Here is a 16,203-nt window from a genome sequence, read left to right as displayed (position 1 = left end):
AGCAGTGAGCTGAACGAAAATAAGCCACGGGCAGACTTCTTGGTCTTAGGGTGGCTGAGCTCTGTTTTAAGGGATTTGTTTTCCCAGATTTTGAACTTCCTAAAAAGTTTGATCTCTCAGAGAACTGGTCTGCAAGTTTATCTCTTCTCAGATCTGTGTTCACCTTTGTAAATAAATAAATAAATAAATAAATAAATAAATAAATCCTGTGCATCCTCCCAACAGTGGGGATGGGGGTGGCAGGAGTAAATCCTCTGGGGCCCTAAGTACAGGTACTGTTGGAATTATTAGGGGGAAGCATCCTATAATAGTCAAAGTACCAACGGTGCCTAGCCTCCTTAGCTCTTCTGTATTTTATATGGTATACAGATATGAAGATATGCTAATAAAAGTATAATATGCTAATTAGACTGGACGTCTTTCTGTCCTTCTGTCCTTCCCATCAAAGCCCAGTCCTGGGTGCCAGCAGCAAGGGTGAAGGAAGGCCTACTCTTACACGAATTTCGTGCATCAGGCCTCTAGTATGATATAAAGATATACATATACCCGCATCGAATCGAGTCACGGCACCAATAAAAGAAAAAAAAAGATATATACCCGCATATATAATGTGTCTTTATGAGAATATGTATGTCTATCTTTCTAAGGCTGAAGCTTGGCTTCAGAGCCAGACTATTTTGGCCTCTGTTGGCATATTATGAATTCACACACTATGTGAAGAGTTGGGAGTGACTTCCCCTCTTCCGTTCCATCCCTTAATGATCAAAGGATTAAAATCTTTTGAGGCAGACAGCCTTGACAATAAAGCAAGCTTCAAATGCTGCTCAGGTTTTTCCCCACAGATATAAAGGTAAGCAATTTTTTTCAGCTTGGATTTGGAAATAAACTGAGAAAATGAATGAATTTTCTATCAGAATAAGAATTCCTTTTGCAAGTCAGATGGGTTTTGCAATCTTTGCTGTCCACAGAATTGAAGGTGGTTTTAATCTAGTTGTCAGTAGATAGATCATTAAAAATAATTTTTGATGATGGATCACTATGTGCTTTTCGTTATCTATCATCACATTGCTATAACAAAACCCCTTTCGTTCCCAACAGCTTCTCTAAGTGAAGAGGGTTTCTCAGTACTTACAGCCAGTGGTACGCTGGTAAATATTTAACAAAAAGTGGTGTATGGGGGAGAGAGGGGACAGTCAGGAAGTGCTAATGTGTACCATTTGCAAATTTCTGGGTGTAATACTCCCACCATGGCTGATTTCAAGTTACCAACTTGTGATGTCACTGAATTTGGAGTTGGTTAAGGATGAGCAGTATTTCTACCACACAAATACAATAGGTGCAAATAATATCAAGAGCATAGGTAACAGTAAAATGTAGACAAATAATTAGGCAGTGATAAGTTTGGGGTACTTATTTTCTTTGTTTTTTATATAGTTTGTTTAATTGTAAGTTTATATAATTCAAATTTTAGTAATGATTATGTTTAACTACCACCCACAAAATTCCCAAAACTTGAACCAGTACAAGCTGGTTTCAGCATACCACTGCTCAACAGCTGTAAAAATTAGGAATGAAAGTATTGCTAAAACGATCTCATTGTAGCACAAACAGTATTCACCCAGAGATATGTGAACTAATTGGGGAGGAAAATCACCCAATTTTACCTTTCGGTTTAATAATTACTTAGCAAACTTTGGGGATTGGTTTCATGAGTATATACATATGTCAAATTGTACACTTTAAATATGTGTAGTTTATTTTATGTCACTTGTATCTCAACAAAGGTGTTAAAACTTTTTTATTTTATTTTTTTTTGTCTAGGTGTTAAAAGTTTTGGTGGGACATTAAAAAACTTGTAATGTATTTCCATTATTCTGATCAATTGCATTCTTTTTTTTAAAAAAATATATTTTATTGACAGGAGACCAAGATGGCGGCGTAGGTAAACACCGGAGACCGCTGCCGCAAACAACCATTTCAAAAATACAACTAAAAGACTGAACGGACATCACCCAGAACCACAGGAAGGCTGGCTGAAGAGAGACTCTACAACTAGAAGGAAAGAGAACAGCAAATCGAGGCTCACAGGCGGCGCAGTGTGGAAAATACAAAGGTACCGAGGTGCGCGTGCAAAGCGGGCTGGTGGCTGAGGGCGCGGTTGTCGTTTTCTGTCGGGAGTGAGTCTCAGACTCTGGGCTCCAGATCCGGGCGAGTCTCTAGGGACCCAGACTCAAACGGGAGAAGCGGGATTATCCGGCATCAGTTGGAACCTGAGGGCAAATTTCTCTCCGAGGTTTGCAGCGGTTGCCGGGGTTCTGAGAAGCAGAGCCTCTGGGAACGGGACTGAGCGTGGCCATAACTGCTCCCTCCGCCCGCCCTGTTGAGCCCGCCCCGCCCAAACCCTGCGCACAGCCATTTGCCGATCGCCTCAGGCAAAGGCTGGATTAGCGCCTCCCCAGAAGGCAGACGTTTTCCATACAGCTGATTCCTATAGCCAGTCGGCCTGGGGGTCAAATCCCTCTAGTGTTAACTACAACAATTAAGGCTTGGCTAGAACAAGACTGCGCACAGAGACCACAAGGGGGTGCACCAAGAAAGCATAAAAGATGCGGAGACAAAGAAACATGACAGAAATGGAGGATATGGAGCTAAGAATCGCAATTTTGAGGGCTTGCCATAAATTTGTGCAGAGCCTCACGAAAACTAATGAGACCCTCGATGCTACGATAAAGAAATTAGAAAGTAAGCATACACGGACTGAAATAAAGAATATTATACCCAATAGCAGACCAGAGGAGTACAATAATCAAACCAAAGATTCGACAAAAAACACCCAATTGGAAAAGCAAAATGAAAAAAGAATCCGAAAGTGTGAAGATAGTGTAAGGAGCCTCTGGGACAGCTTTAAGCGGTCTAATATCAGAGTCATTGGAGTGCCAGAAGATGAGAGACAGCAAGATATTGAAAACCTATTTCAAGAAATAATGGCAGAAAACTTCCCCCACCTGGAGAAAGAAATGGACTTACAGGTCCAAGAAGCGCAGAGAACCCCAAACAAAAGGAATCCAAAGAGGACCACACCAAGACACATCATCATTAAAATGCCAAGAGCAAAAGACAAAGAGAAAATCTTAAAAGCAGCAAGAGAAAGAGGCTCAATTACCTACAAGGGAATACCCATACGACTGTCAGCTGATTTCTCAACAGAAACTTTGCAGGCCAGAAGGGAATGGCAAGAAATATTCAAAGTGCTGAATACCAAGAACCTACAACCAAGATTACTTTATCCAGCAAAGCTATCATTCAGAATTGAAGGTCAGATAAAGAGCTTCACAGATAAGGAAAAGCTAAAGGAGTTCATCACCGCCAAACCAGTATTATATGAAATGCTGAAAGGTATCCTTTAAGAAGAGGAAGAAGAAGAAAAAGGTAAAGATACAAATTATGAACAACAAACATGCATCTATCAACAAATGAATCTAAGAATCAAGTGAATAAATAACCTGATGTACAGAATGAACTGGTGATTATAATAGAATCAGGGACATAGAAAGGGAATAGACTGACTATTCTTGGGGGAAAAAGGGGTGTGGGAGATGCGGGAAGTGACTGGACAAAAATCATGCACCTATGGATGAACACAGTGGGTGGGGAGTGAGGGTGGAGGGTGGGGTGGGAGCTGGAAGGAGGGGAGTTATGGGGGGAAAAAAGAGGAACAAATGTAATAATCTGAACAATAAAGTTTTAATTATATTCAAAATATATATATATATATATATTTTATTGATTTTCTACAGAGAGGAAGGGAGAGAGATAGAGAGTCAGAAACATCGTTGAGAGAGAAACATCGATCAGCTGCCTCCTGCACATCTCCTACTGGGGATGTGCCCACAACCAAGGTACATGCCCTTGACCAGAATCGAACCTGGGACTCTTCAGTCCACAGGCCGACGCTCTATCCACTGAGCCAAACCGGTTTCGGCAACTGCATTCTTATGATAATTATAATGATTGAAAAATTTAATACCTAGTCTTATGGTCATAGAAATTAAAATAATGATCCAATATTCACATATATTTTTAGACAGAGGAATATGACAGAGTTATTAATAAGCTATTCAAGCACAAAAATACATATGGTAAAATTTTGTGGTGGAACATGGAGTGGACATTTGAGTTCGAGTAGAAAAAGGAATGATGTAGAGAAAAGCCTGTTCATGTATTTTTTTTAATAAACAAGCTTTTAATACAGTGAGTAAGTAAAATACTGTACACTGGAAGAGATCTAGAAAACTAAAGCTTCAAGACTTTTTTAAAAAAAAGTCATTATGTTTCATTGAACCACAAAGTCTAGAGTACAAACTACACTGACGGCCAAGGTGAGGCCTTGGCATCTCCATCCCAGCCCTTCATGCAGAGCAGCAGCCTACTCAGCGGATACCACACTGACCTGCTGCGTGAACATAAGCAGTGTGTCCAGCCTAGGGGTGGGCTGGTGAGCTACATCTGTGTTGTCCCTTGGGTATTCTCAAACTGGAACAGGACACATAAGACCAAGAACTGGAAAAAACAAATAAACAAACAAAAACAATACAAAACCAAAAAAAGACCAAGAATCCACTGGCAAGAAGGATTAAGTTGGAACGTCTCCCCCACCCCCCCTACCCCCCTTTCCCCCCCCCCCCCCCGCCCCCGCACCACCACCACCACCACCATTCCATGGAGCCACAGCCTTCAACTTCTGGGTTTTGGTTCTTCATAGGAGCTGTGTTGGGTTCTTGTAAATTTACTGTTAAACACTGTCCCCAGTAGGGCCTTACAGCTTGGTCTAATGGTGGTGACTTCTGTAGCCCCCTCATGTCCTGTGGTCTCTTATTTCACTGTGTGCTGCAAAAGAACCATTTAGCTGATGACCTCTCACCATCCCTGCTGATCTATGACTCCTGGACATCTCACAGGCCAGTCGCTTGAAATATTCTGGAAAACTAGTATATTCATTTCCATAAGGGACAGAGTAAATCCCTCTGTTTCCCATGCCTTCTTGAAGCTTTTTGAACTCATTTCTATCTCCTATCCAAACCAGCATGAAATGTGTTATGTCAGATTTATGCTTGACAGCCTGCGGGAAAAGGGCTTGGAAAGTGGTGTCATTCACAATCTGGCCACACCCCAGGGAAAGAAGTGACTTGTTTTCATGGAGTTTCGGAATCTCTCTCATCACTTCAGTGTTCCTGAGCACATTCTGATGCCCAGCTGGATGAAAGACAGGGCCACTAGGGTTGGTGTAGGCCCCATGGACCTGTAACATGGCTCAGCTTCCGCTTCTGTGGAGCCCACTCTAGGACCTTCTGTTCATCAGTGAGGTCAAGGGATTCACGTTGTTTTCCCTGATCTGCTGTGTACAGTTCCAGGAGATTGTTGAAATGTGAGGTCAATACCAGGGCTCCACTTTCCATTGGGTGAAGTAGCTGTTTTCGAGTCTCTCATCTTTGAGTCCAAGTCATTGCATACTGCATATAAACAGTCCTTGAAACATGTGGATCAGTCATTACTAGCCTGAGGAGAGAGTTCCTGAATAAGTTCACGGGCAACATGAGTAAGACCCTTGTCCTCACAGAGACATTTCTGAAATTTTTGCTCTCCTCATCCTCTAGAAGATCAAAATCAGTGGCAGCATCCAGTTAGGCCTGAATTAACCCCTTCCAGGATTTCAGGGCTGGACCCTATGGTGCAGCCACAGCACTCATCCCTATTCCAATCACCAGCACAAGTTCCCGAGGCTTCTGACTCTTTAAGCTTGGAGACAGTGTCGTGGGCTTTTTGTTGTGTGTGTTTTTTTTTCCTTGGGGGCAGGGGTTGGGGGTATCACTGAAGATTCACAAATGTTATCAGAGGCTTGGCTCCCTATAGATGCCATGGAGTTTTGTATCAGCTCCAAAAGCTGCCACCGCTCTAACTCTGTTCATGTATTTTTTAAATGGATGGTTGTAAGTATCAAATTGCTAGGGTATTAATTAACTGGATAGATTTTAAAGAGTTATGTAATCATTTATTTTTAAGTGTATGACTTTACAATGTGTCAGAAATTACAACCTTTATAACTATGTCAACTTTTGATGAAAAAGGTTAGCTGTCAACTAAAAAGTGTACCAGGAAGTACATCCGTTTTCAATAATCATTTAGAGAGTACACTAGCAAAAAAGATCGAAGACTCCTAGTTACTGGAAGCTCTTCTATAACACTTCTATAAAACCCCCTGAAATTAAAAAAATTAAATTCCCCTTCTCCAAGTTCTGAGAATCTCTCTGAAGGTGTGCAGTATGTTTGAATACAGCTTCCTTGTGGGGTTTTAACCTGTGCTCCTTGGATTGGGGGCAAAGGGAACATGGATGGTCACTACCTTGGAGGGTATGTCTCTATATAAATGTTTCTGGGGCAAGAAACTTCAGATTCTCTCTTTAGATCCACAACAAAGTCATGATCTCCAAAGAGTTAAAAACAATTTGACCAGACCCTGAGGCCCTTTACAAAGTTCTAATGGGTTCTTCTTTGTCTCCCAGAAAACAAAATGCAGTAGTCAAAGTTTTGTAGAACTGAATTGAAGTCCCCAAGTCTCTGTCTGAGACTGAAGTAACAAACAAACAAACAAAAAACACAAGAAAAACAAAAAGCCATCCAGCAAAACAAACAAAACCCACACAGGTTTTAGGATAAGAAGTTCTTGATTAAAATCCTTGTTCCATCACCTACTTAAAGAAGAAGACAGAGATGAAGATGAAGACGAAGAAGAAGAAGAAATAAATAAATAAGTAAATAAATCCTTGACATTTAGAGGGAAGTTTGAGAGTTACTTTGCTCCTCAGCAAAATGGGGTTAAAAGGCTAGTTCTTGGGGGTAATTAGGAGGATGGAATAAAGTGATGGCCAGGTCCATAGTACATGCCCATATTGGTTCCCCAACCTCTTTCTTATTTTCTACCCCTGAGATGGAGTGAGTCTGGGGGATGTTCTTCACCTAGCTTCCTTTCAAGCAAAGAAGTAATTTAAGGAGTCAGCAGGCACCCCCTCATACAGCTCAAAAAAGGAGCTGGAATCCAGCCATCAAGGGTGAAGGTCCCCTCCCCCTTCCCCAGGCCTCTCAGGCAGAGCTAACTGAAACTGGGTGCACAACTGGAGCATCCGGAGACACCAGAGCCAAGCAGCTACAGCTCAAATGCCTCCTCCTCTTGGAAGCCTTCTTAAATCCCTCACTCTGTCTAGCTCTCATCTCTCTTTCCCCTGAGGCCTCTGGTACTCTATCTGTCCCTGTCCTTGAGCAGACATTCCTTTCTCTCTAAGTCACAGAATTTAAGGGCATAGGCTTCAGGGTCAGAGAGACCTGGGCTGTAATCCTGGCTGAGTAACCTGGGGCAGGACACCTGACCTCTCTGTGCCTCTGTTTCCTCATTTGTAACTTGAGTCATTATAGTTACTCTATCATGATTATGGAGAGTATGGTGCCTAGCACAGTACCTAGCACGTAAATGCCGTTTGTTTTTATGATCACAGAGGTCTCCTCTGTGTCTGGAGTTATCCCCCTCCCCAACAACTCCTCACACAAAGCAAATAGCAGTAATCATGTCACTATTTTCAGAACAGCTGAGAGAGTGGGTGTGGGGCTCTCTCCCAGAATGGCAGCAACCCTCCACAGCCTTCCTCAACATGCAAATCCTGCTCAGTTCCACACAATGAGCTTCCAGAGGCCATGGAATGTCCAGCCACTGCCTTGCATAACTACAGACACTGGGAAGGACCCTCCCAGACCTTTCAACCTCACAGATAGGCAAACCGATTGTAAGATAGGCAAACCAAGGCCCACACAATGAGTCAGCATCCGTGTAAGCCATTTCAACGAATTCTAAAAATAACTCTCACCCCCTCCAATCACTCATTCTCCTTGCTTTTTTTTTCTTTTCATTATTTTTTGTTATAACACTTTCTTTACTTGACAGCACGTATTTATTCTTTTACTTATGTATCATCTGTTTCCCCACCAGATGTAGCTCCATGAAAGCAGGGACACCGTCTTGGTCACAGATGTATCCCTGGTGCTTTGCTCAAGTCAGTGTTGGCTGTATAGGTCACTAGATGAATGCCATTTGGATGTTTGTCTTTAGAGGCAAGCATAGAAATGCATTCATTTGGTCATTTATCCAATAAACTTTTGATGAACATCTGTGTAAGAGACCTTTTGAAAAATCCCGGTGAATGAGACATCATCCTTGCTCTTAAGTAGTTTCCTTATGCGTGAACAATAGCCCCCAGTGGGCTGGCAACTTTATGTGTAACTCCTCTGTGTGAAAGCAGCTCTTGCAATTGAAAGGAACTGTATCTCAGAACTCTTTAAGAAAAAAGGGTGTGGGGTTTTTTTGAAGGATATAGGAGGGCTAAAGACTAAAACAGAAAAGACATCAAGAACTAACATGATTCCAGGGGCTGGCTGACTTCTTTCCATCTTTTGAAGCCTGCGTGGTCTTTATTTAAGTGTCCCTTTTTTCCTGGATGTGTGCCTCTGACTCTTTGACTGGCTCTCTCTTCTCATCTAAATTTGGGGGACAGCCAGTCTGATGGTCCTTCATTGTCTCCTAGAGTGAGAGCTTTCAGGTCAGACCAGTTCTTGGATTACTAGTTGGCCTAGAGCAGTGGTTCTCAACCTTCTGGCCCTTTAAATACAGTTCCTCATGTTGTGACCCAACCATAAAATTATTTTCGTTGCTACTTCATAACTGTAATGTTGCTACTGTTATGAATCGTAATGTAAATATCTGATATGCAGGATGGTCTTAGGCGACCCCTGTGAAAAGGTCGTTCGACCTCCAAAGGGGTCTCGACCCACAGGTTGAGAACCGCTGGCCTAGAAGGTGAACATCATCTAGCTTCTAATATACCCTGAGCAGAAGGTACCTTTAGTTAAGTGGGAGTGTTGAACGTCATCTTTCCTCTGAGCCTGTAAAGTGAGTAGTATTTCTAACAGGCTCAGAGAGGAGAAATGACAGCAAACCTTGTAACAAAGCTGACCTGCAAACCCATGATTGAGAAATACATGCTCCTGCTGTTTGCCACTGAGATTTGGGGGGTTATTTGTTATGCAGCAACAGCTAAGATAAGATTCAAATCCAGTTTCTTTGTTCTCCCCATGTCCCACTGAGTTTATGGGTCTGATTCCTGTTCTCCCCACAGAAACATTTTTGAAGTGTCTTATCCTCAAAGGAGAAGAGAGGAAGGTACTGGAAAAGAGGTTGAAAGATTTGTCCCTGAGAACCACCCGCATACTAAGCTCTTGCTTTCCCTGCATCCCACTCTGACAGCTAGAGAAAGGCATAGATAATAATAATTCTAACCATTGACAGAGTTCTACAGAGTTCTCCAAAGAGGTTTCATCTAGCTATGATTGCATTTGCACACCCAGACAGTTCCAGAGGGTAGCCAGGGCGGGTTTTATTACAACCAGTGTATAGTATATTTGAGGAAACTAAAGCTCAGAGGGGTGAAGTGAGTTGTCTGGGTTACAACGCTTCATCTAAACTCAGACCCCTTGGTTTCCAGCCCGAGGCGCTTTCCACAAACTCCCTATTGCCTCTGAGTCTTGCTAGAGACCATCGTTCATCTGAGGACTTTCATGTGGTAGCACAGGGCCACGTGATTCAGGTGCCACAGCGAGTGCAGCTAGAGTGAAGAGCAGGACACTTTGAACCTCAGCTCAGCATCACACTGTAATAATCACTCATTGAGCCTTCCCTTTCCTCCCAACTTTCTTTGCTCTTTTTTAAAAAAATATGTTTTTATTGATTTCAGAGAGGAAGGGAGAGGAAGAGAGATAGAAACATCAATGATGAGAGAGAATCATTGATCCACTGCCTCCTGCATGCCCCACACTAGGGGACGAGCCAGAAACTCAGGAATGTGTCCTGACCGGGAATTGAACCATGACCTCCTGGTTCATAGGTCGACGCTAAACCACTGAGCCACAAGAGCCCGGGCATTTCTTTGTTCTCTTGAGGTCCTTTTCCCCAGCCTCCATCCAACGTCTGGTTAAGGTGGAGAGAGTGTATTTTCCAGATGCCACAGAACTCAGAATGTGCTCTTTGAAGACAGCAAGTGCTGTTGGTGCAACAGAAAGGTAACAGGGTAGGAAGGTAAAGAACCTCGGTTGAAGCCATTTGATTTATGACACATCTCGGCTTTCTATTTTCTCCTCCTATAAATGAGGATTAGCATGTGATGACACAGGACTGTTACAAACGCTCTGTCTCCTTTGCCTGCCACATTCTTTCCCTGGCTAACTTCACTCATCTTTCAAGTTTACCTCCTCACAGAGACCTTTCCCTGAGGTCAAGTTGTGTTCCTGCCCAAATTCCTTTTTTTTTAAAAATCCTCACTTGAGGATATTTTTCCCATTGATTTTTAGAGAGAATGGAAGGGAAGAGGAGGAGGAAGAGGAGGATGGGGAGGAGGAGGAGGAGACACATTGATTGGTTGCCTCCACAAGAACCAGGGATTAAGCCTGCAACCAAGGTACATGCCCTTGATTGGAATCGAACCCAGGACCTTTCAGTCCGCAGGCTGGTGTTCTATCCACTGAACCTGACCAGCTAGGCCAACATTCTTTTATATTACTTCCTGCATAACACTCACTGTCATTTATATTTATACAATTATTTGTTTTCTTGCTTTACTGTGTGTCTCCTCTGCTAGATCAGAAGCTGCCTGAGGGGAGGGGCTGTGTCTGTTTTCTATATTGAGACTAGCCTAGTGCCCACTACCTAGTAAGCACTCAAAAAATATTTGTTGTGCCCTGGCTGGTGTGGTTCAGTTGGTTGAGCATCTTCCTGTGCACTGAGAGGTCACTGGTTCCATTACAGGTTAGGGCACATGCCCAGGTTTCGGGTCCAATCCCCAGTAGGGGTGCATGCTGGAGGCAACCCATCAATGTCTCTCTCTCTCCCTCCCTCTCCCTTCCTCTCTCTTAAAACATATTTTAAAAAATATTTGTTGGATGAGTGAATGAAGCTGTCCCCCTCTTTCTACCCCTCCCACCTACTCCCACCCCCACTCCCCTTTCTCACCTCCCAGGGGGTGTGGTAAGGTGATAATGAACTGTAAGCTGGAAATTCTTGGGCAAGGGTTGGTGGCTGGAACCTCCACTCCTTCCTTTGTTCACTAAATTCATGTGACACTGGCCTCCTTGCTATCTCTCCAATATGCCAATCTCACTCCTGCCTCAGAGGAACTGCATTCCCTCTATCTGGAATGCTCTTCCCAGATAATCAGTTGGCTCCATCCTTCACTTCAATCAGATCTCTACTTAAAATGGGAAGTCTTTCCTGATTGCCATTTCTAAACTAATTCCTTATCATTTTTGTTCTCTATTCCTTCCCCATTTTCTGTCATAGCACTACTTGATGTTGAATATTATCATTTGGTTGACTTGTTTATTGTCCGTCTCCTCCATGATAACATAAACTCTATGAAGTCAGAGTTTTTATCTTTCTTCACTTTATTTATGTATATCTGTATCACCCAGACCAGTTCCTGGTAAATGCCAATGAATATCAAGTGAATGATTGAATGAACGAATGATAATGAAAAGAAGGTGAAGAACACAGCTTTTCTTCTTAAAATGCCCTGAATCCTTCAAGGTCAGAGGAAGGAATAATTTCTAGTTAGGGTCAAGACCAACTACACCCAGCTGTCAACTAAGTGAGCCTCAGTTTCCTCATCTATTAAGTGGGAATATTGTATCCACAACTCACAGGCTTGTTTTAGAAATTATATAAAGATCAAATGAGCAAATATAAATGTCTGGCACACAGTAGGTGCTCAGCAAATACTCCTTCTCAAACATGGAGCCACACACAGCCCTTAAAAAAAGTCTAGGTAACAAAGGATTCTCAATCTGGGGGAGAAAATAGGCAGCTGATGAAGTCTCTCTCTCCAATTTCACTTCTAAGAGAGGAACTCGCTGGCCAGAGCCCAGGATGGTCACTGATGCAGAGGACAAGGAGCCAAACGCTGGCCTCCCACATAGGTTCCAAAAAGTGTGAGCGTGGGGTTATATAACCTGTCCCTGAGGCACCCATCTCCACTGACGTGTTTTCACCAAACATTCTTTGAAAGGGATCATGTGAGCTGGGCTGTAAGGTTGCCTAGTGAAGGGAAAAGGAAGAAAGGTAGGGAGCTGGAGACCCTTGGGGGTCGGGTGGGATTAACGGGAGGGTACCACATTTACTGAGCTTCTGCTACGTGCCAGGATCTGGGCTCATTCTGATAGCTACCTAGATCCTTGCCATAAATCTGAGAGATCAGGTACTGCCACTCCCACATTCCAAGAGAAGAAAAATAACAATAATTAATATCGCTAACACTTACATAATGTTGACTGTGCATCAGGTAGTGAGATAAGCACACATTTGACCCTCTAGGCAGCCCATGACATGGGTACTATTCTGATCCTCATTTTATAGAGGAGGAAACTGAGACTCAGAGAGATGAAGTAACTACCCCAAGGTCACCCAGCAAGACTGTAGTAGAGCCAGGATTCAAATACAAGCAGGGTTCCAAAGTCCTTAGACCTGTATGAGGACACTTCCCAGGGGGCTTGTGGGGGTGGATCTGGAATGTGACCCCAGCAGCAGTTGTCCTCACTTGCCCATAGCAGAGCCCAGTGTGGGAGTGACATAATGGCGTCACCAAGTGATCAGAGGCTCTCCCCGGGGACAGTTTGTCCCAGCTTGTGGCTGTTTGTCATTCTGCCTCTGACCTCAAGTTTAAAATTTCATTCATAAGTTTGGAATCGCAAACTTGGCTGCAAGAGAAGGGCCCTTGGAGATCAGCTATTCCAGTCCAACCCCCTCATATTACAGATGGAAAAAAACCCTGAGGTCCAAAGAGAGGCACACATAGCAAGGTCACAGAGAAATTTTCTGCTAGGAGGAGGAGTTGGTTTGAAGTCAATTACAGATAATCTTGTTGTGTAATTACCAAATATAGCTGTACCTCTGAATCACTGGGGGAGCTCTTTAGATTTACAGATTTCTGCACTCTGCTTCTGAAGCTTCAGACTTCGGCTTGCAACAGGGCCTGGGAATCTGCTATATGATAAGTTCCTGAGGTGATTCAGATGGAACAGGGCCATGGACTGCCTTTGCAAGTTGAGTCCAATCCCCTCTTTCGTTTTACAGTTTGGTGTTCTAAGAACCAGCACAGCACTTGCCTAAGGTCACATGACAAGTCAGTGTAGTCCTACCTCAGGCTTTGTGGTCTGAACCCAAAGCTGATTCTTCTTCTCCAGCTGCCTGTGGTCAAATCCTTAAAATGGACCAAGGAGGCTGGCCAAGGGAGTGACTGCGGTTTCCCCAGCGCTTGGTTTCCTTGTTGCACCTTAATAAAAACACAGTAGGGTGCCCATTTCTAGGGCTAGGAATGGTGAGAATTCAAGAGCTGGCACCCTTCACGGAAAAGGAAACTGCAGTGGGCTGTCCTGCTGGCCCTTGGGGGTTTCCCAGAAACAAAATTCCAGGCTCTAAGGATACCAGCACCAGCTATCCAGCCTGCCTCAACTTCGGGCATTTTCCATTTCGGAGAATGGGCAGGGAGAGCCTTCCCTCTGTGAGAGGAGAGGCGGTGGACAGGGTCCAGCTGTGACGTCAGGCGACACACCTCAGGAAGAGCCACACGTTCCAGCACCTGGCAGGAAGACGAAGCTGCTTTCAGGAACTAAGTTAAACCTCTCAAGCTCTTTTCCTGAGCCTCTCCTCCCACCACCCTTCCTCCCTTACCCTGAGCTACCTGAGCTGAGGGCTTCACTGTTCCTTTTCCACTTCCCACTACTTCACCACTCCTGTCAGCATGTCAGTTAGCTTTCTTTTTTTTTCTTTCTTTTTCTCCCTCTCTCTCCCTCTCTCTCTCTCTCTCTCTCTCCCTCTCTCTCTCTCTCTCTCTCTCTCTCTCTCTCTCTCTCTCTCTCTCCCTTCCTTCCTTCCTTCCTTCCTTCCTTCCTTCCTTCCTCCCTCCCTCCCTCCCTCCCTCCCTCTTCTTCTGGAAACGTATCTTGGTGTTTGGAGTCAGATGTCATGGGTTTGAATCCTAACTTGGCTTCCTATGTGCTTCTGACCTAGGTAGAGTCACCCCCTTCTCTGAGCCTCAGTTTTTACTTTTATAAAAAAGGATAATATCTATCTTTTTGGATTGTGAGGCTGAAACAAGATCATGTAGGTATTTAAAAATATGTTTTTTCAGAAACACTAGATCCTGTAATTAGGGACCAGGATTTGAATATATACAGGATGTGCAAAAGTGGGTTTACAGTTGTGAGTACACTAAACACAGTTTATTCTTTATTATTATTTATTGTTTTATTTATTACTTATAAACCTACTTTTGCCCCACCCCTGAATCTCCCCCCGCCACCAGTGAAACAGTTTTACTTGAGGCATAAAAGCACATGTGTTTCTATCACATAGGAGGGGGTGGCATTAGAATCCTGGTTTCTAAGATAAGATTCTGTCTATCTTAGACGCAACTTCTATCACAGCTTCTTGGGAAATGAATTAGAAAAGGAGCAAGACATAGCCTGGAAAGCAGACCATTACTGTTGCTAGGAAGCCATAAAGGATGCCGCCACTTATTCAAATTAGTGTACACTTAATAGAGCCCAAGGATGAAGAGCATGGTGTAGGCAGTGATGCTGGCATCTCTTTCCACAGCGAAGACTCACCCCTAAATGGAGGCAGCCGGACGGACTTGGCAATTTTGACTGTAGAAAATATTGGGGCTCCTCTGTTCTCTCTGGATTTCCAGTTCAGTCACCCCTTTCCCTGAAGAGGAAAGGCAGGGTCTAGGTCATTTGTTTAATGAAGCTGGCCAGGTTTATGTCCCGTTCTGACAAGCTTGCACACCCATGGGTGCTCAGGGTGCTGTGGACCTTGTTGTACACATTAAACCATTCAGGATGGTGGTCCAGTTTCTCAGCCTGCAGGGCCACTCTTGTTATGAAGCCAAAGCCCTGTTGAAGGTTTTGAAGTGGAACTGCTTGAAGATAACATCTCGGCTTTCTGCCCTCAGGTTTGGCAGCAGCCGGTCCCTCTCCTCAGCACTAGGCCTGTGTGCTTTGCCAGCCCACGGGGTGAGCAGCAGGTGGCGATAGCGAGGGCGAGCGCAGCGCCCGGTGCACCTACCCCTGTATTTTCATTGAACCGAGCTGAGGCACCTAAGAAGCTGGTTGAGCTGGAAAGTCCCTCAGAAATCGTTGGGCCTTCAAAACTTCCAAACTGGAGGCTAAGTGAACTGTTTACAGTCTTTCCAAATGATAAGGGAAATCACATACTTTCTCTTGATAAAGTCTCAAGTTTCTTTATTTTTGTCTGGAACTGTATCACCCAAGGTGATAATATGGTTATCACATGCTGTTCAGAAGTTCTGATTGGTAGTTACATGGGTCTTTGGTACTTTGCTTAAATGGGAAAATAATTAGCAGAGGGTAGATTAAATGCTGGAAAACATTAATGTCTAACCCCCATTTCATAAACAGGGAAGCGCAGGTTAAAGAAGGAAGTGGCCTGCTAGTCATGCAGCTCCTACCGCTGGTTGGGAAACCCACGGTGCCTTCCTGGAACCAGTTACTTCCCTTCATTTCATGGGGAGGGCGGCGGGGGCGGGGGGGGCTATTATCAATGAAGTAGGGGGGGGGGGGCGTTCTGCCGGTGCAGGAATAAAGTGACTCATCAGTTTGCTGTTGCCCTTTCTCTGTTCTTGACTCATTCAGCAAATATTTATTGACTGTCCACACTATTTGGGCTCAGAAGAGAAGCCTGAGAGGAAACAGTCATGGCGGCAAGCAGTCAGGATCTGCTCCCAGGACCTTCAGGACTTCTGAACCTGTTGTTTTTTTGTATTTCTCTAAATATAAATATAAATAATATAAATATAAATTATATATATATATATATATAAAACACCCACTACTCTGTCTGAGGGCAGGGACTCTCTGTAGTATGAGTCCAAACCTTACCGGCACCAAGTAGGTATAAAATCCATGCTGTGGTGTTGCCAACACCTGAATTCGTATCCCGAGTTGCCACCAACTCATGTCTTGGACGCAGACAGCATGTTGCTTTCCTTCACTGACCCTCAGGTCAATCACCTGTGGAACGCGAACCATGGCAAA

At 43.8% G+C, this 16,203-nt stretch overlaps 2 pseudogenes; both read right to left on the bottom strand.

The window, feature by feature from the left end:
• Positions 1–4,855: 4,855 nt before the first annotated feature.
• On the bottom strand, positions 4,856–5,917 carry LOC139014653 (protein FAM118B-like; annotated as a pseudogene).
• An 8,595-nt stretch (positions 5,918–14,512) lies between these two features.
• On the bottom strand, positions 14,513–15,606 carry LOC139013508 (pterin-4-alpha-carbinolamine dehydratase pseudogene; annotated as a pseudogene).
• Positions 15,607–16,203: the final 597 nt, after the last annotated feature.

Source organism: Myotis yumanensis, unplaced genomic scaffold, assembly GCF_028538775.1.
Source record: "Myotis yumanensis isolate MYYU_CA2020_CCGP unplaced genomic scaffold, mMyoYum1.0.hap1 SCAF_7, whole genome shotgun sequence".
Taxonomy (NCBI): Eukaryota; Metazoa; Chordata; class Mammalia; order Chiroptera; family Vespertilionidae; genus Myotis; species Myotis yumanensis.
The sequence above is the reverse complement of the archived record's forward strand: the minus strand, read 5'-3'. Positions and strand labels throughout refer to the sequence as shown.